At 34.1% G+C, this 25,661-nt stretch overlaps 1 protein-coding gene and 1 long non-coding RNA gene across 2 annotated transcripts in view; one reads left to right on the plus strand and one right to left on the minus strand.

Moving 5' to 3' along the window:
* The window catches only part of LOC132923416 (uncharacterized), a 38,198-nt gene extending 28,096 nt beyond the window's left edge, over positions 1-10,102 (plus strand). Inside the window, exon 3 of the long non-coding RNA XR_009661172.1 lies at positions 9,778-10,102. This is a non-coding gene — a long non-coding RNA (uncharacterized LOC132923416). The remainder of the gene's footprint in view (positions 1-9,777) is intronic.
* LOC132923415 (autophagy-related protein 16-1) overlaps positions 1-25,661 on the minus strand; it is a 154,966-nt gene that overhangs the window by 71,175 nt on the left and 58,130 nt on the right. The gene's annotated exons all lie outside the window — the stretch shown is intronic.

Raw genomic sequence — 25,661 nt, forward strand, 5'->3', positions numbered from 1 at the left:
ATCGCACACGACAGAATGTCACACAGTCGCGCATTTTAAAAGTGGGTTTTTTTTTCGAGTTGAAACAACTGCGACAATAATACACGAGTGGACATAATAATTCATCGCGACGGTGGACATAATTTCCCGACAGTTGTTATCGCAAGACGTTTATCATCATAAACCGTCGTCCGACGTCTCGTCACACATGTACCTACCTACGTAGTACACACATGAGACGTATATGAGAACGGGGCGAAATCAATCACGTTCGAACACGCGAGGACCTACATCATTGCATCCTGCTGCAGCAGTCGGCGCGGGTCTTGCGAAGTGACCGAAGAATGCGATTTTATACGCGTACACATGTATATACATAATATATATAAATAAAATATATCCTCTCACCGGGCGGCGGATTAACATCTAAACGCGACCGCTGCACATTTTCCGTCGTCGAAGCGAGCCGATTTGACATGGCAGTATAACGTATATATGTAGGTATATGGGCTGCGCTTAATCCCATCACGACGTTTTTACCGTATACGTTTTATACGAGAATAGTGACGACGAAGATTATTTTTTATTTTTTCTTCTTTATCGTTATAATAAACAGCGATCAGGCATGCGCGTTCTACACGCGCATACATACGCGGCAGCAGACGTCGTCGGAAGTTGATGTTTACGAATGCAAATGACGTCGGTACATAATATTATAATTTATAGGCAGGTATAGTAATAATACGGCTGCTGCAGTCGTCGTCGTAATATCCACTCGCACACGGTATACACACTATTACAGTATTATACACCGGAACAACGCTTCCCCGTATATGTGCAGCAACGACAAAGTCCCAAACCGTAAAACACGCGACGACGACGTAAACCGGTATCGATATAATGTAGATCGGCGGGAAATGGACCACGACCTTCGCGTCGCCCGAGGGGACGATTGCGGAAAAAAATTCGACCGAGGGCGCCGCCCAGCTGTAAGTGAATCTCAATAATATAATATATTATAATGACGATAACATTACACGGTCTCCGGTCTGTACGACGATCATTACCGGCGAACGCGTCCAAAGAGACCGAGTCCAGGATGGGCGTCGGGCGGGGGGAAATAGAGTTACGGTGGAATATTATTCTGCTCTTCGCAACCTCGCCCCTACACTGCAGCGTTTTTCCGGTTCAAGGTCGTCGAGCACACGGTCGATCACGGAGCTGCACTCTGTACATTTCTGTGCGTGCATGATGTGTATATACGTGTGGGCTATAATTAGACGGAATCACGTCATTAGGACGTAATTGCGCGATTCGCGGCTACCGACGGCCGCGGTTTTTAGGCGTTTCTGCGGTCGGGCGCCGCCACCGGACATAATATATAATATATTATGTTGCGCGGAGAAGAGTTCCTAATATATATGCGATGAGGCGACTCGTCGACTTCGTTCATCTGCCGCCGCGACCGCCAATGATGGATGAGATCGGCAGCTTCGGTCAACGACGAGAGTGATGGAACGGCTGTGGGGGGGTGGGTCAAAGAGCGCACCGGACTCTGCCATCACCGTCGCCGCGGGCCAGTCCTGTTAAAGAAAACAAATACAGCTCGTTCTGCACTCAACTACTACTACACGCATATACATATTATGATGTATAAATAATAATTAAGTATAGGATTAAGTATAGGCGAACAATGTGAACCATATATCCACTGCCACTAGAATAAAAATAACTTTCGACGGAGTATGACCGCACAAGGTTTCGTATGTATCATTATTATTATTATTTACTCCATATTTGGTATACGGTACTATATAATATATTATATTATATTACAAAGACGCGCGAGATTCGCCGTACCGCTGTCACGAAGGGTCGGCCCGCGTGTTATCAATCAACTGCATGACCGGTGCCACGTCCTCTATCTCGTAGTTTTCGTTTTGGATTTCGTAATCATGTGCCAACAAAATGCGTGTTCGTATTACGCGATTACGAAACAAAAATCCGGATTCCGGATTTGGATATACGTCAAACGCCGATAGATAATAGATTAATATGATAACAACTATATTACTACGCTGTTCTCGACGTGTAAACATTATTATTATTATTATTACAAACATCCTGCGCCGTGCGCATTGATCGTCGAGAAACGACATTCTGCGGGACGACGTAACGCCGCCGCATCGTCGTCGGCCATTCGAATTATATTAAGACCCGACTTCGCGGAAGTCATCCTGCCAGCACATATCGTTATATATGACGATGCCAACAGCGACAGCGTATAGCCAGCCCGGATCCGCGACTAACCGAACGATAGTACGTAAAGACCGGCGCCGCTCAATCGAATCGAGTATATTATTATCATTGTATTGCTATTATATACACTACCCCGCCGAGAGATCAATAAAAAGTGCAGCGCATGATTTCCGCGGCAGATATCCGTTTTGCCTGCGCGGAACGGTTCGCTGTATATTTACGATCCGAAACACTCGCCGTCACATATGGCACACACGCGGTCGTCGTTTGCCTACATTTTATTTTATTTTTCCCCCGTCAGAATTATGTTCAGTCACTGCTCGTTATTCTGGCATCGTATACGGTTAACTCTTTATCCTCAAAATCTACGAAGGTATAATATTCAGACTCTCAACAATTGTACGTATATGTACTATATATATTATATTCTTTACTTGCAGCAATGTTTACACGGCTGCATGAGAAGTATATACACACACACACACACACACACACATGCCGTCAACACACTCGAGTATGTAACTTACCTACATATAATATAAATACCACACTGAGCAAATGGAACAATGAGTCGTAGTTTTTAACGTCAGATTTTTTTACCTTTTTTTTATTGCAAAATTCAGTCGGACTGGCGGGCACACGGAAAAATGAACAAAAAATCAGTGTCGAAGGTATTATTTTACATTTACATGCATACGTATACCACTACTACTCCACACGTTACACTACATTTTACTGTAGAATAATAGGATACTGAACTCAATAGATTATGAGTTTGTATGTTATAACTTATGACTTTTATACAATTAAAATTTATTTTGTCAAGTACATATCTATTAACAAATATCGTAAGTGTCTCCGGAGGACGAATCATATATCGTCATTGTCAAATTGCATTATAGAATTTCAGAACCGGAAGGACAGAACTACAAAATTAAGAATAAGAAATGACAAATAAATAAAATATAAATTATACATTAACAGAATTAATATTAATTATTATAATACCTAGGCGTGTGTATTTCACGAAAAATCATACAAGTAAATTATTATATATATATTTTTAAATTTCTAGCATAGCGATGAATAGTCGATAAAATGTTTCAATTTTCACTTTGATAGTGATTTTGGATAGCAAATGGATCTAATTAGTACCTACTTCGGAGAGATAAAAATTCAAAATTCCCAGTATTTTAGTCTTTTATAATTGGGAAAAATAAACAAAAAATTGAGAAAAAACAGAAATTGTTACGTAAATCTAAAATTTAGACAGTTTTGGTTCAAAATCGTTTTTGACGTATATATATATATATAAATATTAATGGGTTATTATCATTGAATTCAAATTTATTAAAATCCATTATATTGATTTACTCAATAATAATAAGTTTCACTCAATAGGTACCTAATGTAAAGCCGACCGGTATCCACTTTATTACCATTTTTTTTTTAAAGGAAAACTAATAGGTAGGTCTTATTTACTAATTTCAAACTTTATTTATACGAAACTGGAATCATCCTGGCATTCATTCGATGAGAAGTGATCTATTTTTATTGTATTTATATTCAGGAAATCATAAAATACAATGTAAAAAAAATATAATAGAAATGACTAGTCTAATATAAGTGAATATATTATTAATAAAATAACATATAATATGACATGTAAAAACCTATTTTATCGTTCTCGGTCAGTCTATTTACGAAGGTACCGCCTAGGTTTAAGCATATATGTGTGTAATTAACAAATCGCAATTAGCTATTTACGCGTGCGCGTAATCTTCAATTGCAGTAATAACCATAATCGCATGGTAAAGTAATAATGCAATATATTATAAGTTTTGTTTTTATACATATTTTTTTTTACAATATACACTTTACACACGGTGAAGCTGAAAAATAATTTCAACTGTCAAAATGATTTGTTTTTTAAATTGCATTATTCCAACATTAGTCGTTACATAATAATTATTTTATGAAGTATAATCAGGTAATATTGTACTGCACGTATGATTATAATAACCCTATATTAGTCAGACGGCACAAAATCTTCAAAACAACATTTTTGGAAAAACTTATATTTTCTATTATTTTTATCGTTATTTGTAAAATAATAAAGGCTATATACTTTTTTGAATAAATACTTTTAATTTCATGACCTAAAGTAGAATATTATTCTATAAATTTATATTTAAAAGAATAACTTCAAAGGATTAATTAAGGACTAAATAAGCTGAGTATAGTGGTGACCCGTAAAATGTTGATCCGCTACTTTGCTAATTAAAACTTAAAATACGTTATACCAACAAACTACGAGTGACGAAAGTTAGGCTTTCATAATATATATTTCAAAATGTATATTATGTAATATGTTATTAATCAAAAATAAAAAATAAATTTATTTAGGAAATTGGTATTAATAAGAATTATAATTTTTTTCAAAATCGAAAACTGTATTATATTTTATAATACTTTTTCAGGAAATGAGTGTTTAGTGTTTACTGTTAAAAAAAAACACTCGGTATATTATTTGAATGTATATATTATAGCTATGACAGCAGTGACGACTATGCATATACAATATCGAAAGGCACCAATAGGATGCCGGACAACTGCTGTTGAGACGATTGTCGTTATATAATATATATATGCACAAAGTATCGCTTATTGTTTTTTTTTCGTCGAATGAAAAACGAAATCTATGTATCCATGACACTAATGAGCGTGTACACAAATGTATATCACAGCATGCCCTCGGGCGCGGTATACATCGACAAACTGGCTTTTATCGACGTCCTGCAATAGTAGTACGCGGCGGCGACGTCTGTAGTACGCACACACGCGCGCACATATATATATATATTATAATAAAATAATAATATAATATAGTGCACGCCATATGGGGGTGACCCGTAGAAAATACATTTTTGTTTGCACATAACCAGTGCACAACGAAAGGATTGTGTACGCGGAGAATAATAATTGAAAAGTCGTATGCTAATAAGTGTGACGAACAATAACACATATTGATATATAATATAATATATACATACATGGGCGTGTTGTATTATTGTTATTGTATTAGATTTCGTTTTTCTTACACACAGAGTAAGAGAAAACCGGAACGTTTTCATCGCATAATTCATATATACGTATTTGAATGGTCTTGAAATGGTCTGTACGATATTATATGCACCAATATGAATGCATGTAAACAAGACATTAAACTAATTCAATTTCAATATGTATTACGTACGATAGTTTGAGTACCTATCTATATGATGTGTACTATATATATATAGTATACACATTCATCATTATATATCTAAAAATGTGGGAAGACGTGTTAGCCCAATTGAAAACAATTAGAATAATAATATAACAAATGCATCTTAAATCGATATGAAGAAAGAATGCCAAGGAAAAAAATCTATAAAATATTTATTACCATGTATAATAAACCAACTGTTAGCCATTAAAACACGTTTTAGAGAAAAAAATAACATATGAAGTTCACAATTAATTCATTAAATGTTTAGCGATAATATGGTCTATGCAACACGACAAAATAATGTAGCAGAAATAAAAATAGACACATAAATATGTATATATTATTATACGTATATTTGTAGGTATTGCAAGATATAACTCACGAATAAATATTCGTATTATGATATATTGTAGACCGCGAGGGTTTAAGTGATTGGTTTTAATTTCTACACCCTTCGGCCGAAACGAACAACCGACCGGCGAGTCGATCGAATCGGATAGCGCACACGAATCCGAAAGATTCTGTCGACCGATTGCAGTCCCGATGCCAGACCCGCGCAGGAGGTGCGTATCATAATAATAATAAAAATAATAAAAAATAATAGCAATAACCGTGTAAGTCCTGCGTACGATTATCGCGTGGAAATTTAATAACACTTAAACGCAATAAAAAGCAAATAAAATAATAGGCGGCGGTTATCATTACAGCAGTACCTATAGGGCAGGCGACGTGGGATAACGGTACACGCACAATGGCAGGCCGTCGGCACAGGACGATCGTGCTGCAGAGGTTCAGCATATATGTAGGTACTTTATTTTTGTCTTAGAGCGTGCGAAAACAAAACAATTTCCACGCGCTCGTCCGAGATGATAAAAATTTAAAGGCGATAAGCGCGCCACGACGACAATATAACGAAAACGCGAAGATCGCAGCACGCCGCACGCAGCGAGATTTTGTATTGTAGTGCGTACGAAAAAATATTCTTATTATTATACGTATCATTATATTATTATTCAGTGGAAAGTGCACAGCAATGTGATGCGCTAGACGGTGTACGTATATGTATACCTGTGTACATCGATCATCGTTTTTTTTTTCACTTTCGACCGACAAACCGCAATAATATGAATAACCCGCCTATATATATCTATACATATATAATGTTTATAGATGAGTGTAGACTGCAACTGTCCGCGGGACGGTGGCCGCGTAAAACAGGATAATTTAAAGAACAAACGATATTATATTTATTATTATTATGTGTAGTAATTCATATACGTGCAATATAGCGACAGACGAGAAAAATATGGATGTCCGGTGGTAAAGTCATGACTAAAGAAAGATGTATAGAAACAAAAAGAAATAATAATCACTAAATTTATCTTCACCGGTAATTATGTATAAGTATAAACTATATTATATGTCTAATTATAATAATATAATTCTTTCTTGTAAACGTCTTATCCGACGACGACGACGAAGACGACACGCGCAACGGTGACACGAAACAAATTGCTGTATAAGTAATGGCTGCAAATCGAACGATCGATCATCGATCGCCCGAAGGACGCATGAAAATCAACTCAGGATAAAAAAAGACGATGCGCATGGGCACGGAGAGGAGTTGTAAGATCCTATTTGTTCGTCCGAGTTTGATTGCAATTTTTATTATTATTATTTTTTTTTTTGCAATATATATATGTACATTTACACGCAGGCAGTATCACGATGTAACGTTTTTATTTTTGCCGGTATTCTTATAGCTGTAGATGGTCGAACAGCATTCCGGTGGCGCGAGCGCAATCGATGAGGTATTTACCGCCGACGGTCGTTTGATGACGAGAGAATCATGAGTTCGATAGCTGATTGAGTCTCCGAGAATCGAAACTCATCTTGGTATAGCTGCGTAATAGGTCGGTAATTACACGCCATCGAAATGTTCACTCAAAAAATCCAAGTCAAATAAATAAAATTTAGATTACACTTTATAACGTCATGCGTATCCGTACGCCGAAATCAGACGTAAAATCAAAAAGTGGTGTAGACGTATAGTTTTGGGGTTTAAGTTTGATGAGCATATTTTGGGAGACGACGTTGTCGGTCTCACAGCGTACACGTAATAAGCGTCCGTGTTATGCGTTACTGTCTTAGCAAGCTATGCAAGTAATACAATTGTATAATGTACTTATACTAGTATAAACGTTGGCCGTTTAGGTGTAGGCGTAATGGGGCGCGGTAGCCAACAGCAATTCTCGAGATACCAAAATAAAAAAAAAAATAAAAAAGGCGTTAAAGTCTCCGACGACTGTTGACGCGGGAAAAAAAGTTACATCTCATTTTATCGGTCAATTATATAACGGCGCGTTGCCAACACGTATACCATAATACAACTACTTAGTTCTAGGTATTTTCGTTTTTAATTACGATTTTTTTTTTTTCATAAAGACAGCGAATGCCGTTTGCTGATAAGATCTCAGGCACGTACCCCGCCGCGACGCTCCCAGACAATAATATTATACTCTCGCGGAAAACATTTAATAACCGACAAAATGGTTTTAATTGTTTTCTCGCCTCCCGTTGTGCGCTCAATCGTCCAGCAATATCCAAGGTCCGGTGGTCGTTTTTTTTTATTCGATTTCGTTTTTTATTTTATTTTTTACCAACAACAACGGTATATTTATACCAACACTATTATTTAAATGTACAAAACGTCCAGCGACAGGAACGGGAAAAAAAACTGCAGCTCTGCAGCAGTGATTGTGAATGCATGTATATTGTATATTATAGTGCCGTTTAAAAATCCAAGTTTTATGACGCGAGTCGTCTTTTCGAAATTCGAACACCATCCGTCCACTCGTCTGCAACGGTAGACGGTTTAATGTATATATAATATCTGTCTCGCCGGAAATTCAACCGTGCACAGTTGAACAGCACAGCGTGGTTCGGCCAGATTTTCGCTTAAAAATATTGACACGTCCCGATTTCAGTGTATAGGTCTATATACGGCAAAGAGATCCGTCGATCTCGCGCCACAGGCGTCTCGGGCTAAGACTGTTGATCGACGATGATGGTATAAATACCCGATAGTTATCATCGTCGCGCAGGCGATATGGCGTTGGTGGTCTATTAGTCGAACTATCGCGCGCGCGCTCACCGTTGAGGTCGTTGACGAGGCCACCGCCGCGCGTGTTTCGGAAACGTAATTAGGTAAACTGACCGTCAAAGACGACGGCGACGACGATTTGGGCCTCGTGGATGGCCGCCATCAACGCGATGTCGTCGAGCACACGCTCGCCCGCGCCCATCGTAAAAAGGTCACTGGCGCGTATACACATTTTTTATGTACGCCTATCTAATATATAGGTATACTATTATTATCATCTCAATCGCGATGTACCGTCGCGCCTGAAACGCGAGTTTCCTTAATTCTACGACAATATTATCTGAAACCGCTGAGATCTCATCGGCCGGTTAATCGATTTTTTTGCGGAGATGTGTACACTAAACGGACCTTAATATGCATTTTATACGGGGCATGCAGGGTTACATAAAAATATATTTCAATGTTTTTTGGATTGGCTCCCACCAATTACAATAACGATATTTAGGACATCGAATAAGCATATTATAATGATATATTATTATAATTTAGTATAAGCTGATATTACAAAAAAAAAAAAAAAAATGCAATTAAACGAGGTAAACATTAATTGATAGACATCAGCTTTTCTATCAAATAACACGTACCTGAATCGTACATATATATACTATATACGGTGTATGATATCACTACAATATTTAGAGCTCTCTTAATTAAATCCCAAAAATAGTTAAAAACCGATTACAATTTTTTTTCAGGCCGAACAATAGAAGTTGGTTGACTATTCCGTTATATAGGTACCTACGCTTCAATGTCCAGTAACCTACTCTATAATATATTTTATTCAAAGGATTCTAACTACGTAATAAAATTAAAACCTATTAATATATATTATATTGTATTCGATTATTTTCTTTTTTCCATTTTTTTCTCGTTGTTATCGGTAACACAATAAAATATACCGTATACATATACACTTCACCGGTTTCAACATTTTAACGTAATTTTTTATACCCGCTTGTTGCTACACATCATATGACAGTTTCCGCGATCGATTATATAGAATGGTCAAGACAATGATGAATATTTAAAAAAAAATTAAAACGATTTTATTGTAATTATATTATACCACCACTACGTTGAATCAACGAGTTTCGTGGTGTTTCAGATGATGGACTGCAACACATATGCTGACAAGTGATAACAACATTAGTGACAGCAAATTCCCGACGATGCGAAAAACTATTAAAAATTGTTCAATTATATTGTTCTTCGATATTCGCCAACGACCATCGAAATGAACGCTATACACAATAATATACACGTGTGTAATATTATTATGTGCATTATATACGATATGTAGTTTCACGTCAATTATAATTATACGCGTAGGTACATACTATATTATACTGTTGTCGTATCCTCATAATACAATATATATATATATATATCTGTGTTGGTAAAAAAGTAATTTGCGACGCGTACCCGTCGTATGCGAATAATATATAATGCCTATAAAATAATATTGTTGTATACTCGTTTGTAGTTTTTTTTTTCTCGCGTTTTCACTGTAATTCTCATCCATCGCGAGTTTGACACAATTTTGTCTTTCCGTTTTTCTCGTATTTCTTAATTATTATGTATCGTGTAATTTATATTACTATACGATGTCTATGTATGTATACACATATACACACGCGGTCGTACATACAGACTACGACGTACCTACTATTGTTCCGCTCGACATTCCTATACATATCTCTGTACCGACGCAACGTTTCCTTTCTCATCCCATGCAATATATATATTTATTATATTTATGTGTAAAAATACTGTCACGAACCATATACAAAACGTATATAATAATAATATACGACTATTATACGGGTACCTGACGAAATCATATAGATGGCTCCAGTGACTTAAAAATAAAACGAAATACATATTTTGTGTTATATTATTATTTTTGCGACGAGGAATGATGTACGACAGCCAGAATATCTGTATAACTCGTCGGTCGTTTTCCACAACCGGATATAAAATAATATTGTACCTAGGTATACAAATCACTGGTAGCGCTACCGCGATGAAATATAAACTAATACCACATTTTCAATAGAACACATGCGATAATATTGACATGCCTGTGCATACCTCTCTTTCACTTAATCCAAATCACACCGAATAAATGGTTAGTGATATTGGAGATAAATGTACAATTAATTTTTATTGGGTTTTCGAAGTTTGTAAGTTTGTCGGTTTCAAGCTATGGACCAAATTAACTGGGAGCTAACTAAACAATTCTCTGCTCTTCCCACTAAAATTATGCTAGACAATCAACTCACATTTACTTACAAATTTAGCTTTATATCTTTTTCGAGCGTAACTATGATAAAATGGAGAGCTAATATTTATTACTTCAAGAATATAAAAAAGTAACAAACTTACAGTAATTTAAGGTTAAAAAAGTATGACTTTTTTTAAAAATGTTTAAACAGTTTAAATGACCATTATATTTTGTCGTTGGCTCTTCATTATTTGTTTTTATATAGAATAAAAGCAGAATTTTTCAATAGAACTGTAAGCCAGTCAATCATTGATATAAAAAAAAGTTTACTCGTCAAAGTTTCTTAAAAAGAGTAGGGGTAAATTATTGATACATTCTGGTAATAATAAAACTAATAATGTGTGTTGCAATTTATAAAATGTATTAGCTATCCCGTGCACTTCATGGCCTTACAAAATGTATCCGTATGAATTCGGTTGATTAATGCTTTAACATTTAGCGTAACTCTTGTGGATAAAAAATATTTTTTGGTTCCATTTTAACCTAAGGTCATCCGGTTGAAATGTTTCAAATTACTATATTAAAAACGCGTAATAATTATTACAAATTACATAATAGTATGTATTACGGACCGCGTTGATATAATAATAATATCATCCCGAACTTTTGTTGAACACACACACACGCCTACGAAAATCTACTCTATTATTGTACGGTTTTCTGGCACGAGTCCAACGCGGCAGCGGCTTTTCAACCGACATTGTGTCATTTATTATAACTATTATAACGATATGTACAGCGCAATAGCTCGTAAATCCGTTTCTCAATGCAACCGGAGTTATGTGTACTAAAAATTTAATATGATGCAAATGCCCAAGCCAAAAATAGCTAAGTATGCGCACCAATAAAAAATAAATATTTTTTTTAAATTCATTAAACGATATTATTTTTTGTAATCTGAATAACAATTTCATAATTGAAAGTTATTATTATTTATAATTTTTAGTGTAACACTGTAACTTACTAACGATTACAAGACATTTATATGTATACACAAATTGTAGGTAAAGATAGTATTAGTGTATCAATTGCATCATATTAGCATTTTTAATATACATGCAAAAAAACGCACTATAGGACAAAACATGCTTGAACCAAATTTGGTGTTCGTGTCGCAGATCAATTTGAAATGCCAATATGATTTGTATATAAAGTAAATTCAGTATCCATGAATAAACATAATATTATAATACAGGTATAATTGTATTAATTAATATATATTTAATGCATAATATATCATATAATAAACGTTTGAATGAAAGTATAGTTACAGTGTAATCATAAACGTATGTTCCAACACTTCCACTGCAACATTATAATTACATAGTGAAGAGGTGAGTAGAATAGAGTAGCCTGGCAAAACGTTTTTCAGTCATTATCAAGTCACACTGTAATCTTTTAATAACAATTTTGCCTCGAATTATTATAAAAAGTCGCGTTATAACAATCGGTATTATATAATTTACCCCATAATTTTATCCAACCGATTACATCGGTTTACCAAACAATGGGGCTCAAATGGGGCAAAACAAATTTTTATTTTTTAATAAAAATAAAAGGTAATTAATAATCAATGAAAATATTGTGGACACTTGAGTAACATGTAAAAAACTGATTCATAAAACAAAAATTTTGTTTAAGTTAAATATATATTAAAGGATAAAACAAATTTCTCTTAGGTTTCCTTACTATTATCATTTTAGCTTGTTCGTTTTTATTTTTTTAATAAGGTTAACGAAAAAAAAAAATTTAAAAACGAATCGCTTGCGTTTCATTTAGATAAATTGTCAATCACACATATATAGAAATACACGACCTTTGTATGAAGTATATAAATATAGTAATATCATCTTCTAGGAGCATTTCACAATGGACATGATATTTTTTTCTGCACACTAACCACTCGATGAATAGAGAATATACATACATATACCCGCATATATACACTGAAATGGAACGGACATATAAATGTAAGTGTGCGTAATATATATATAGGTATGTGACGCGCGTGTTACTTTTTACAATTGTTCCACATCGTCCATACCGTTTTCAACAAAAGAAAACAAAATTCTACGTTAAATGTCTTCAAATTTTATTTTACCTTTCGACAGATGAAAATTCTATAGGTAGATACGTCAATCATATATATACACGCGCATAAAATATATACTTACACTATGACAGTGTACACATGCATAGGTATATATAATACATTGAGGTTTTTTTTTTTTGTATTATTTTCGTTTCGTTGTCAAAAACTAATGCGTTGTGACTCGGCCGTCGGTTTAATAACCAATTAAACCAATGACCAATCCAATCAATGAGAATAATAATATCTGCATAATATTATAATATTATATAATAATAATTATTATTATAATAATATTATTTATTATTATATTATAAGCTTAACATTTGTTACATCGGCGAACGCTTTTTTTCTGCGGAGATTTTAATTGAATAATTGTTATCGAATTTTCCTTCCGCCCACGAGTTTGATTACGACAAGTTATTTTTATTTCAAGAAAACGTCATTTTAACAATTTTTCTCATTAATTCTAACCAGAAATTAATGTTTTGTAGCAATTTTAAAATGTGTACAAATCTTATATTAAATAATTATTAGACCTTAATTATCGTGAAATACGCAATAAAAATTGCAAAAATTTCAATGAACAAAGGTCGATTGATAAATGGTATGACTGACGTTTGAAGGTCTATAAAAATACTGAAAATAAATAATTTTATCAATTATAAAAATATAGGTAATATTCATAATATTATGTAAACACACAAACACACACATGTATATATATAACTACCGATTATAAAATAATATAAAACGTTTGTCGTGACTGTGATGACAACAAAAACCCTCGATTTATATGAAACAGACAATAAAAGAACTACTAAATAACAAGCATTGCAGATATAATATACAAAAATAAATTAAAAATTACTTAGACTGAATAATGAGAATATACTTATTAATTTCTCATCAAGATAAAAATGAAATAACATTAGGTTTCAAAATAGTGATATAAGATCATGATTTCATTAAATATAATATGAAAAGTATTTTGATAAAACGATATTTATATATAAAAACAGGTAAGTATAATAGGAATTCCTGCAGAAAAATTTCCAAATCATAAAATATTAATGTGATAAAAAAAAATAAATTAAAAAACATTTTTTATCTAATTTTGCTGTTTGATATTTTACTTAAAATTGCATATAATAATAATACTCAAAGCATAGTACATAAACGCCCGTTTCCTGATAATATCGTCACCCCGTAGTTATAATCTATCGAACCGTTATGAAATTAATTTAAATTATATGAAAATATTTATAAAACAAACACGGAGTGTATAATAATATAAATTGGGTTAACACTATATAGCTAGTATTCAGATATAAATCGTTTTAATGGCATCGGTTGTAGTGACATATCGGGTTTAATGATCTACAATTTAAGGTCTAGATTATGTTCTTGTCTTATGTGTTATATGCTTTATATAGGTTGTTATGATACTATATTACTATACGAATATAATCATGTTTATTTTTTTATGAATTTAGACAAAATATTGTATCTATAATGAGTAATAACCGTTTACATACATAGTCAGATTATCGACGGATTATGAGTTATGATAAGAATACATTTTAAAATACCTGAGGCTAAATATTTAACAATCAGTGTCAAATTGGGTTATTAATATTATAAGTACAAAAATGACTTTTGAAAAAATGGAAATAATTAAAAACAAATTATTTTTTTTTTAAATATAGATAATTAAAGTTCACATCTTGTGATTAAAATCTAATAAAATGTTTTGCATCTACTGATTTATACTACCTTTTTTTTAAATTATGGTCGTTATGATATATTTGTCCTTAATGAACGTCATTATAAACAATTTTTTTTATACTTTTATTATATTATACTATACGACTAAAACGCGCTGAAAATGACGTAACCGTGGCATATGAACGTATTATAATTATTATTATAATTCGTGTGACAATCGTGTACTGGCAAAAAAAAATAAATCGTAAATCGTTAATGAAAATATAAAGTATCAATAGCGAACAAGTCGTTATTACGATAAAACTTAACACAAGTAATATTGCGGCATAAATATGTGAGTGAGTAACTACTATTATATCGTATAACGGTCGAAAATTCGCATATTGCTGACCGAATCAGATACTATCTTATGGACGATGAATATTATATTATGTACTATCTATATTTTAGTCCCGAAGCGGTATATCTGATGATATTATTTTGTCGGATACCTATATAATGACTGGCAGAGTTTCCTGTTAACCAACATTTCGCAAAGTTTGTATACCATTTCCGACCATGCCTTAACACTGCAGGGCGTATTATGCGTGGCCAAATACTACTTAGTTCCGCTAAGTCTCCGCGGGACTGTTAGTCCACGAGCTGATTAATAAACCTCCAGAACAATACCGATGCTCGCGGTTTTATCCTCTTTTCCAATAATAATGTTATATAATTTATTCTAATAATCTCCATCCGCGTCTATGAATTATTTGAACATTATACTAGATGCCATAAATATTCCGGGTTGGGTTTTCTAATAACTTTAATAGATAAATACACCGATGTTTATATTAAATAGTATTTATACCATTTGATTTGGTAAATAGTTATAATAATAGTTTATAACAAACTAAAACAGTTGTGAAAGCAACATTATCGTTGCGAATCCTTTAAAATGCAATCATAGTTTTCGGGGCAGATAAAGGAAACTTTTTTTTTTTGACAAATACAAAGATAAGGGGACAACAAAAAGTATAAAACCAACAAATGATAATTTAATTATATACTTAACGATATTTTGTTATGATATTATACTTAGCCATAATAATTTGATTCGTATACAACGGTTTTGTCGGGAATCAACTTGACGTTGACCAATTAGAAAATCCTCCAAAACTATTGAATAGATTTCATGGGTTCGATGTACCCGTCACTCGGTTATTGAGCCAAATCTTGCGTGAATAAATACTTAGTAATATATTATAATCATATAATATAATATAAAAAGTAACTATTTCTTTTATATAAACGATATACTATATGCGTACGTTTGAAAATAAAATAAATCCACGTACGAGCATCACTATTAATTCACACAGTAAAAAAGAGCTGTCTAGTCAGGGATCACTATAATATAGATAAATATATTTATTTTCCTACCGGGTGATTCATTTACCGAAGAACACTTATTATTTCAAAGACTATTGACGTTTATAAAAATATATTTTTTACGTGATTTTAATTCGTCCGAATACAATTAAAAAAAAATTAAAAAAAATAGCACTTACAAATTATAATTCACTATATTTATTTGTGTGTTTTACTTTCTTTTTTCTTAGTGACAATACATTTTTAATTTCTTGATTCAAAATAAAATGTTATTTGGAGTATTTCAGTATATACAAATTCAGATGACTATCGTTTTAAGTATTTGATGATGTTTAGATGATCTAACAGTGAAACGACGCAGAAGTACCCCGCAAAATATTGAGCCACAGTCCCGCTCATTAATCTTTACTCGGTAAGACACGTGAATACGTATTATATATATTATTATTATGTAGTTTTAGATCTATAGTAACTATACATGTCATAATACATAAAATATATCGCTGTTTAACAAATATATATCTCATTTTAAAAAAGATTCGGAACAGGAATCGCTTCATAACTTAAAATTATCAGAAAAAGTTAAGTGATGCTTATCGGTTTTTCCATGCGGAAGAGAATAACAGTCCCCGCCCAAGCTTTTATATCTATCACCGTCAGTATGTATTTTTCATTATTATTTATAAAACTCTGTTTTCATTACACAATCGGCGGCACGACCATAATGTCTTCTGACGACGCGAGACTGCTAGTACGCTCGGTTTATTATTTGGTCTCGTAATTCTTGGGTGTTAACTGAGCAACACGCGTGTTGATTTTAACAATAGTCGTACATTTATATACGTAATATACAATAATATATAGTTTGTTACGTATATCCGGATTACTATAGACCACGTACGACCGAACATGTTCACGATGATAAAACTAACTATATAACGACGACGTAGGTATAGGTATCGTAGGTACACTGTTTATATAAACATATATGTGAAATAAGTTCAATACCATACAAATATTATATATATAATATACGTTGTAGATATAATTTAATGCGGCGCGCATATAATATCCATTCGTCGTCTGGTGTCGTGATGTATTATAAATCGCGCGCGCGCGCGGGTTTACATCCCGATACGGGCGACTTCCCGCGGTGGTCGCCGAGTGGCACAATATTATTATTATTATTATTATATGTCGACCGACTATACGGAGTGCGCTCGTTGCAGCGAAGACGAATTCGCGTTTCTCACGTCACCGTCGATATCGAGATGCGAGCAAAACGAAATTATATTATACACGGATTCTTTGCCCCGAAACGCATGCATCCCACTATCGCGCCGCTGTGGTGTTCACGGGCAAATCAAATTATACATTTACTGTTAAAAACGCGCGCCTGACCGTCACGGCCAATCATCGCAGGCAGCTGCTGCGATATGATGACCAGATCTATAGTAGACGCAACCGGCAGAGTTTAAAATAACCATGAAATGTGATTTTTTTTTCTTCAAAAATATTCAATTTATTAAATCCTCGCTCTGCGGAGTAACAATATACAACGACAAAAATAATAAATAATATATGTATATATATATATAAGCGCCAACATTTATGAATGCACTGATTTAAAAATGTATATGAGCTGCTACTGTAGCGCGTACCGGAGATGCCCAATTGCATGATGTTTGGTTCAGAAGATAACGTATAAATAAAACATAATATTTATTAATTGCATTGCACAAAACATCAGTTTATAAAATTTTAGTTAATCTTAGAAGATTTAGAGATAAATTAAATAATAAAAATAATACAGTAATATGATGGTTAAAATTTTAAATGCATTTTTGTGGAGCAAAGTATAAAAGATTTATAATGCATTATATACCGTCCTACTGTATTATGTATATAATATGGCAAAATAAGTAAAATGGCATACATTTAAAACAATATTATATTTTATGAATATTTTCGTAAACTCAATAGTAAAAATCTATAATTAAGTTTTTAAATTTTAAATTTGATAAGATATTGTTTAGTTTATTGCTTATAAGTAGGCATTAGCTGTTATTCATATTATAGTGTTCGATTGTGCGAATGTGATACATATTACATATAAATAATATTATGTAAAACGCTATCATTGTATTTATTTAATTTTAACCTTTAAAAACCACAATAATCAATATTTACTCGTACTTTTTACAAGCCATTATCAGGATATAAAAAAGGAAAAATGTCAATTCAGGCGGCATCCGGCCGATTCGCAGGCGTACATAATTGAGACGAAGAGGAAGGTGGAAAGAGTGCGCGATGACGGACCAGACCTCTATAGTTTATTAATTTATTTAATATATAATTAAAATAAATTGTTACTAAATAAGAATTACTAAAATTTTTATATAAAATGTTTTTAAACGAATCGTAGAGTACGATAAGTGCGAAAATAATTATACAGCGAAAACGGCGATATGTATATATATATATAGTATATTTATAGCAGACACTTTTCTGGACTACAATTCTCCTCCGGGTCGACCTGCACTTGAGTAAGCATACATAGTAGGCACATCTAGACATTTTAATCATAAGTGAATGTAAGTACACTGCATCCACTTCGCCGAAGGGTTGACCGGTCGTGCGCACTCAGATGGCTTGAGGGGTCTAGCGATAATCGATTTACATAATTTATACGACCGCGACAAATAAAAACTGGGCGAAAAACGTTCGGGAAAAAAAACTCCGGATCGATATAGGTGCATTACACGTACGTTTTATGTATATTATATTGTACATGGATAGGTACCTATACACTACACACGACTGTACACGGAGAAGGCGCGAACGGGTAACGTACACGCCACGTACGCATATAAATATATGGTTTATACCGGGCGACCAATATACCACTACCATATTTGTATAATATACATTATATTTGTAGACGACATTGCCGCCGTCGCCGCCGGTGGTCATGAAACTGCAGTGTCCTTTACTGTGTCCGTTGCTGCTGTTTTCCTTTACGCTATTATAATATACGTCGCAGATGACCGTATACATATTTATACATTATAGATTTGCGCTGCGGCCAAAGGTGCTGTGCAAGTGTCCGCAGCTTTGGCTATAGTATAATGCGAGATTAAAGTACACAACACCGCCGCCGCTCTTTAAGTACCGTTTCTCTCGTTTCGCGATTACTCATACGCGCACATATGGCTGAAGATATTTTATACGGGAGCACGAACTCGGACGATATCGAAAATTCGCATAAATACCATACGAAGACGACGACACGGTCTATCGTCGTCGTGTACGAATATAATAGTCGTTCGCTAAAACGCGCTATACGGTATTATATGTACGTATTTTTTTCTCATTCTCCGACTCTTACATACGACGTTTATTATATATATTTTTTTTATTTTCCACGAGGCTTATCCTCTCTTTGCAATACGCTCGCGCGCGCTCGCTCAATATCAGATCGGAACGCATTAAACACGTAAGCGCAATTAAAGGCGTGTTTATGGTCGTCGTTGTGCGACGCTGCTGCTGCTGCTGAGTTCCCACATGAGTTTACGCGCGCCGCAGTTTAGATCAAATATGGTGATGACAGCTCTCCGGTGGAAATCGATTTTTTTTCTTATATATTACACAGAAGACAATATATACCTGTATTATATACACCGCGTGTATCTGTACCACATCACGGCGTTTCTTTCGCGGTGCCCGCGTGTGGGAGGGGGTATTATTAGACGGGATGAAAAAAAACAACGGAAAGAATATAAATAATAATAATAATAATATACGCCGTGTATCATCGGTAGGTACATCATATAGTATACGTATATAATGCACGCAGTGTATATTATACCTAATACGAAACGCGGCCAGTAACGACAACAACAATGTATACATACACGCACGCTGTTATCGTATATTTTTATATGGTCGAAAAAAAAAATAGAGACAAACCTAGGTATTAATAATAAATAATTTATACGTCTCCGTTCTCTTAAGACACACCGCGGGCGCGTGCAGTTTCTATACGTATATGGCACTATTGATGCTCGCGAGAGTAACCGAGAGTTGGAATTTTTAGTTTTTTTTTTTTTAACCGTTTTGCGTACGGACGCGATATAATAATACAAATCCGTAGACGATATGAAAAACTCAAATTGTGATATTTTTTTTTTTCATTGTTGCGTACTTAATGACGGATATTTTTCAGTTGGATTTTTTTGGGCGCTAATATATGTATATATAATGAACTTTGAACGTCAAATAGTTAGAGAAGTGTATTCGGTAGATAAGACAAACGACAATAAAAGTGGTGACATTCCCTCCTCATTACTATCATCATACTCTGCGTGCTCGCGCGTTGATCGAGAATTCAGTTTAATTCTCTACATACATACAACTGTACCGTCTCTGTGTATAAATAATATTATGATTATATACGTATATATACGAATATCGCATTATTATTTTTTATAAATGCATTCAATCGCATGTATATTGAACGTTGCAATACGGAGACCAAATAATTTATAGAGAATATGTATAGCCGGGACACACACACTCGCACACGAGGGCAGACGCGTATTTATAATAATAGATTTATATTATCCGCATAAATAGGCGCACATATACACGAATAATAACACTGGGGGATGGGTTGAGGGGTATGCCCCCGGAAGAGTTTGTAGCACGACGACTGCCTTTATTTATTTATTTCTACCATTCTTTCGTTTTGAGAAAACCTACATACACGCGCGTACACACACTCTTCGGCAACGGCAAAGGGTCACGGTCGTGACGATATATTATACGACGAAGGTTCCATACTGGCGACGACTACGACAACCATCGAGTGTATATAAAATATATAAACGGTAATTACAACACAACAATGCGGCAGCGGTGGAAGAGGCAATGGCGGCATTTGGGACGTGCGTACACAAGTAGGACACGTGATTTCGACTCGTATATATAGATATATTGTTATAAAGCGACGACAACCACGACCCGCCGAGGAACCGTTGACCGACACGACGATGCAAAAAAAAAAAATAATAAATAGGGGAAAAAATTACCGCCGGGCAAAAAGCGTCTAAAAAACACACACACACACACAAATACCTATTTAATGATACCATCATATCTTGTACACGAGTACCTAGTATAAGTGTGACGGCGGCGGGGGTGAAGATTTGCCGGTCCGCAAATCGCGCCATTCATATATGTATCTATTATATAGTCTTAGTTTTATTTTTAATTAATAAACTCCAATCGTCATCAACCCGTCGAGCGTATATACACAGCGCAACAGTAACATTGTTTAAGTCGTATTTATTAAACCGCACGTTCGACTCGGCCAGGCCAGGAAAAGTTTTGCAACGCGATTATAAACGCGAGCGACTAAAACACGAGCTCGTCGACGGGAGACATTGTGTACGGGAAAACTTTTACCACCCGACGTGATAAGTTTTAACCTCCGCCCCCTATACTGTATGTATAAGTTTATGTGTCTATGTGTGTGTGTGTGTGTGTGTGTACGCATGTGCGTGCTTGTATTTTATTTGGACGGTATAACTTTTATAATGCTCGAGTATAACTTTAAAATCGCTATACGCTGAAAGGTTTAAATATTTGTTTCCGCAAATTCGTGCGAAATAGTATATAATAATGACTTGTTTCGAAGTTACTTATTTTGTATGATTAATAGTAGCGAAGTATGCGAATAATAAATTACGCGAAATCAAATTCACGCGCGCGTTCGCGCGATAAACCGTAAAAACAGCGGCTGAAAAGGCTTGATGAAAATCGATCGGAATTCTGATGATACCTACAATTTTGCATTAGTTAAAATACTTTTGGACATTAAATAAAACATAAAAAATGATGATTAATGTAATGTACAATATGACATTAAAAACACGTGTATATTATTTAATTTATATATATTATATTACATTATGTATAGCAATTGAATGCATCGCGTACATATACATAGTACGCGCAAAACACTGCTTAGATATAAACCGTATATCTCGTCAAGACAACACAACCTAACCGTCGAGTACAACTCGTGTACCTCTATAATAATATGTAAGTCTGTTGTGGACGGCGACGATGTGCTCGTAAACCGGCTTCGTCGAGATGATTCAATGAACGAATAATTAAAATCCACTTTTAATGTGCAGCGTCGTTATTCAATAGCAATATTATAATATACATATATAATATCGTTTTACGATTTACACAATGTCTTACAAATTAACCATTCAAGCGTATAATATAATTTAATATAACTTAATGTTATAAAGTCATAGAGCAAGAAGTCCGTGTCCTCGTGCTTATAATCTGGTCATAGGTACAATTGCATTTTATCTTGCAGTAGGTACTCTGCGGAAGTAGATCCCGTTCCACCCGACATCGCAACGTGTGCATATACAGCTATAAATGTGTATATTTCCTACAGATTTGTTCAGATAACTAGTTATTATACAACAAGAGTACAATAATTGAATAGGTCTTCGTCTTCCTTATAATTTATTATAACCTTAAAATATTTATATAGTATAAGTAATAATTTATAACAACCTTAATTTGGTTTTCAGTTTTCTCTGTCGTCGTAAGATCGCAACACTGCAAGATTATTATTTTTTTTTTTACTGAATTTGAACGAAAATTTTCCCGATTTTTAGAACTAAACGTTCAGCTTGAAAATCTATATACCTACGCAGCTATTATAACATAATGTAATAAAAAATACTTTTAAGTTCCTTTATTATTTTTATGAACTTTAATTTATACTTATTTCGTCAATACTAATAGCTGTTTTATAAATTCCGTATAAGAATAGAAAGAGTTGAACAAACTCCTCGCGGTTACCAAAAAGACCAATTTTCCAAATTGCCTATACGATGACACATATTTACAAATGATTCTGTATATATTTGTATGTTTGTGTATACATATTTAGACAGAATAAAACTGACGCTGATATATTGTGACGGAGAAGAGGATTAGCCACAAACATACTGCCGCCGCCGCGCTGCTGCATCACATCCATGCCGCGCGCCGTCACAATGTTCAAGCATTTTAATGACCATGACTCGGAAACACAAACGCGCGCGGGCGATATAATATATAATAAACGTTCGCAAAACCGTGGCTGAGTGAACATCTTAAGGACGATAGAAAATCGAATTACAGGTCATCGAAAACTACAGAGAGGTTATACCCACTATACCTACTGCAAGCATACGGATATAATAATATGTATTATATATGATGCGAGTACTTCCGGCGGTGGTAGAAACGAGGAAAAAATCCGAAATAAAAAAATGACAGGCATTGATTAAAATCAAAGCCTAGCTAAAAAATATAACAGACGCTGCAGCCAGGGGATATCAAAAATTCTTGGTTAAATCTCGTAGCAATGTCAACGAGCTCATTCAAACAATGAAACGCAAATTTCTCGATGGAAAATGGAACAATAAAAATATATGTCACCTCCTCTGCTATAATGAGGGGTATTTATAATATGATATATAATACTAAATACCTCATCATCAACTAAATCTTATGGATACCTCGTTGGCTCAAACCGACGAGTGTAGGAGATAAAATAAGCGACGAACAGTGTCTTTTCATCAATTGTTTTCGAACCATTTGTTTATTTGCTTCGTATTCGTAGTCATCTCCATTAAACTGTCGGTATACGCTGATATAATATTTGTTATACAACCGACCGCTATATTTGCGTTTATATACTGTACACTGATATTAAAAACAAAAAAAAAAGAGTTAGAGAGAGACAGAGAGAGAGATGAAGATTACCGGTCGACGACAAATGAAGAGGAAAATAAAAACCAGAGCTGAGATGACGCTGTGAAATATGCATCAGCACACTAATCCAAAATGCCCGAGAGAAAAAAACGAGAGGTGCGCGCTACCGGTTTTTCATTATACCTAGGAAAGCAATAAAACACGAAAAAAAACTAAACTAACTAAAATTGACTGCAGCGAAAGCAGTAGATATACATACAACAGAATGAGAAAAAAACACAGGAAGTTAAATTAAACTTGCGGTGATTCTACGAATTTAATGATATCGTATAGAATATATTATGAAAATCGAATGAAAATGAAAAAAAACTGTGCAGTGATAATCGAAGAAAATTCGATTTTAATTTGCTGGAATGACGCGAAAAGAAACCCGACAACAATACAATCATGCCAAGTGTATATACCACGCGCACAAACATAATAATATTATAATATGTACAGAAGTGTAATATAGGTACACACATCTATCATGTGTATAAATAGATCTAAAAATGTAATATAGACAGACGAATGGGCGTGAGCGGAGAATTTTTTCAAATATGGTTGAACCCAAGCCATATGCTACACAATATGATATAACACGATGGTGTACGTCATATAGTTCGCATCAGACGCATGAAGATTTTTTTTGTTTATCGATTTTTTACAAACTCGTAGGTATATAATATTCGATTTAGAAATGATAACGACAACAACAATAATAATAATAATAATAATGTTATTATTATGTACACCTTTATGGTTTTTGAATTATTGCTGTTTCACCGTCGTCGGTGCACGGACCTACTGCAGATTCGGACGTCACACACACGCGCACACAACGCACAGAAAGGTACGCGTCTAGTAATAAGCGCGCTCGTTCCGTTTCCGATGAGTCCGTTAACCCGCGCCCCGAGCTCACGCATGCACGGAGCTCGAACCTGCGCCGAACGCAATGCCACAACGCATCTACAATAATGATATATAATGGTATACATTACACGATAAACATGTGTATGTATTTCCCAAGTGCCCGACGATGAATAATATCGCGCAAATTTAACACACTAGCTGTCAATTTGAATAAAAACTTTTTCCACTAATCGGCGCACGGTCCACGAATAAATCTTCCTAGTTTCAATACATGTATATATATATATATGTATAATATATATACATAATGATAAATACCGTTAATGAGTGCGAGTTTTCTTCTGGTCGAAACAATATTTTACAAACACCGTCGTGATACGTTTTTTTTTCTCGTTACCGCCCTTCCCCCACCCAACACATCGTAGTTGTGTATTATTATATTATTATCAATTATCGACTCATCCGCGTCAACCGAGTTAATGATTTTTCATTCTTACCACAGCCGTTTTTTTTTTTTTTTTATATTATTATCTACATCGTTAGGTCTTATTAATTTTTCCTTCTTCTAAAATACATATATTCGTCTCTATTATATACGTATTAAATTATATATATATATATATATAAATATAAATAAAAATAATAGACGTATGGTTACAAAACAAACAGTCTATGCCGATATATAATTAATATAAAAATTTAGCGTTCCAGCGGTATTCTTAGCTTCAGCGTGGAATGTTATAAATACAAAATATTATACGTATACTACTAACTCTAAATTATTACTTGTGTATATATATATACATAGACTGTG

The sequence above is a fragment of the Rhopalosiphum padi genome, chromosome 2 (assembly GCF_020882245.1).
Source record: "Rhopalosiphum padi isolate XX-2018 chromosome 2, ASM2088224v1, whole genome shotgun sequence".
Taxonomy (NCBI): Eukaryota; Metazoa; Arthropoda; class Insecta; order Hemiptera; family Aphididae; genus Rhopalosiphum; species Rhopalosiphum padi.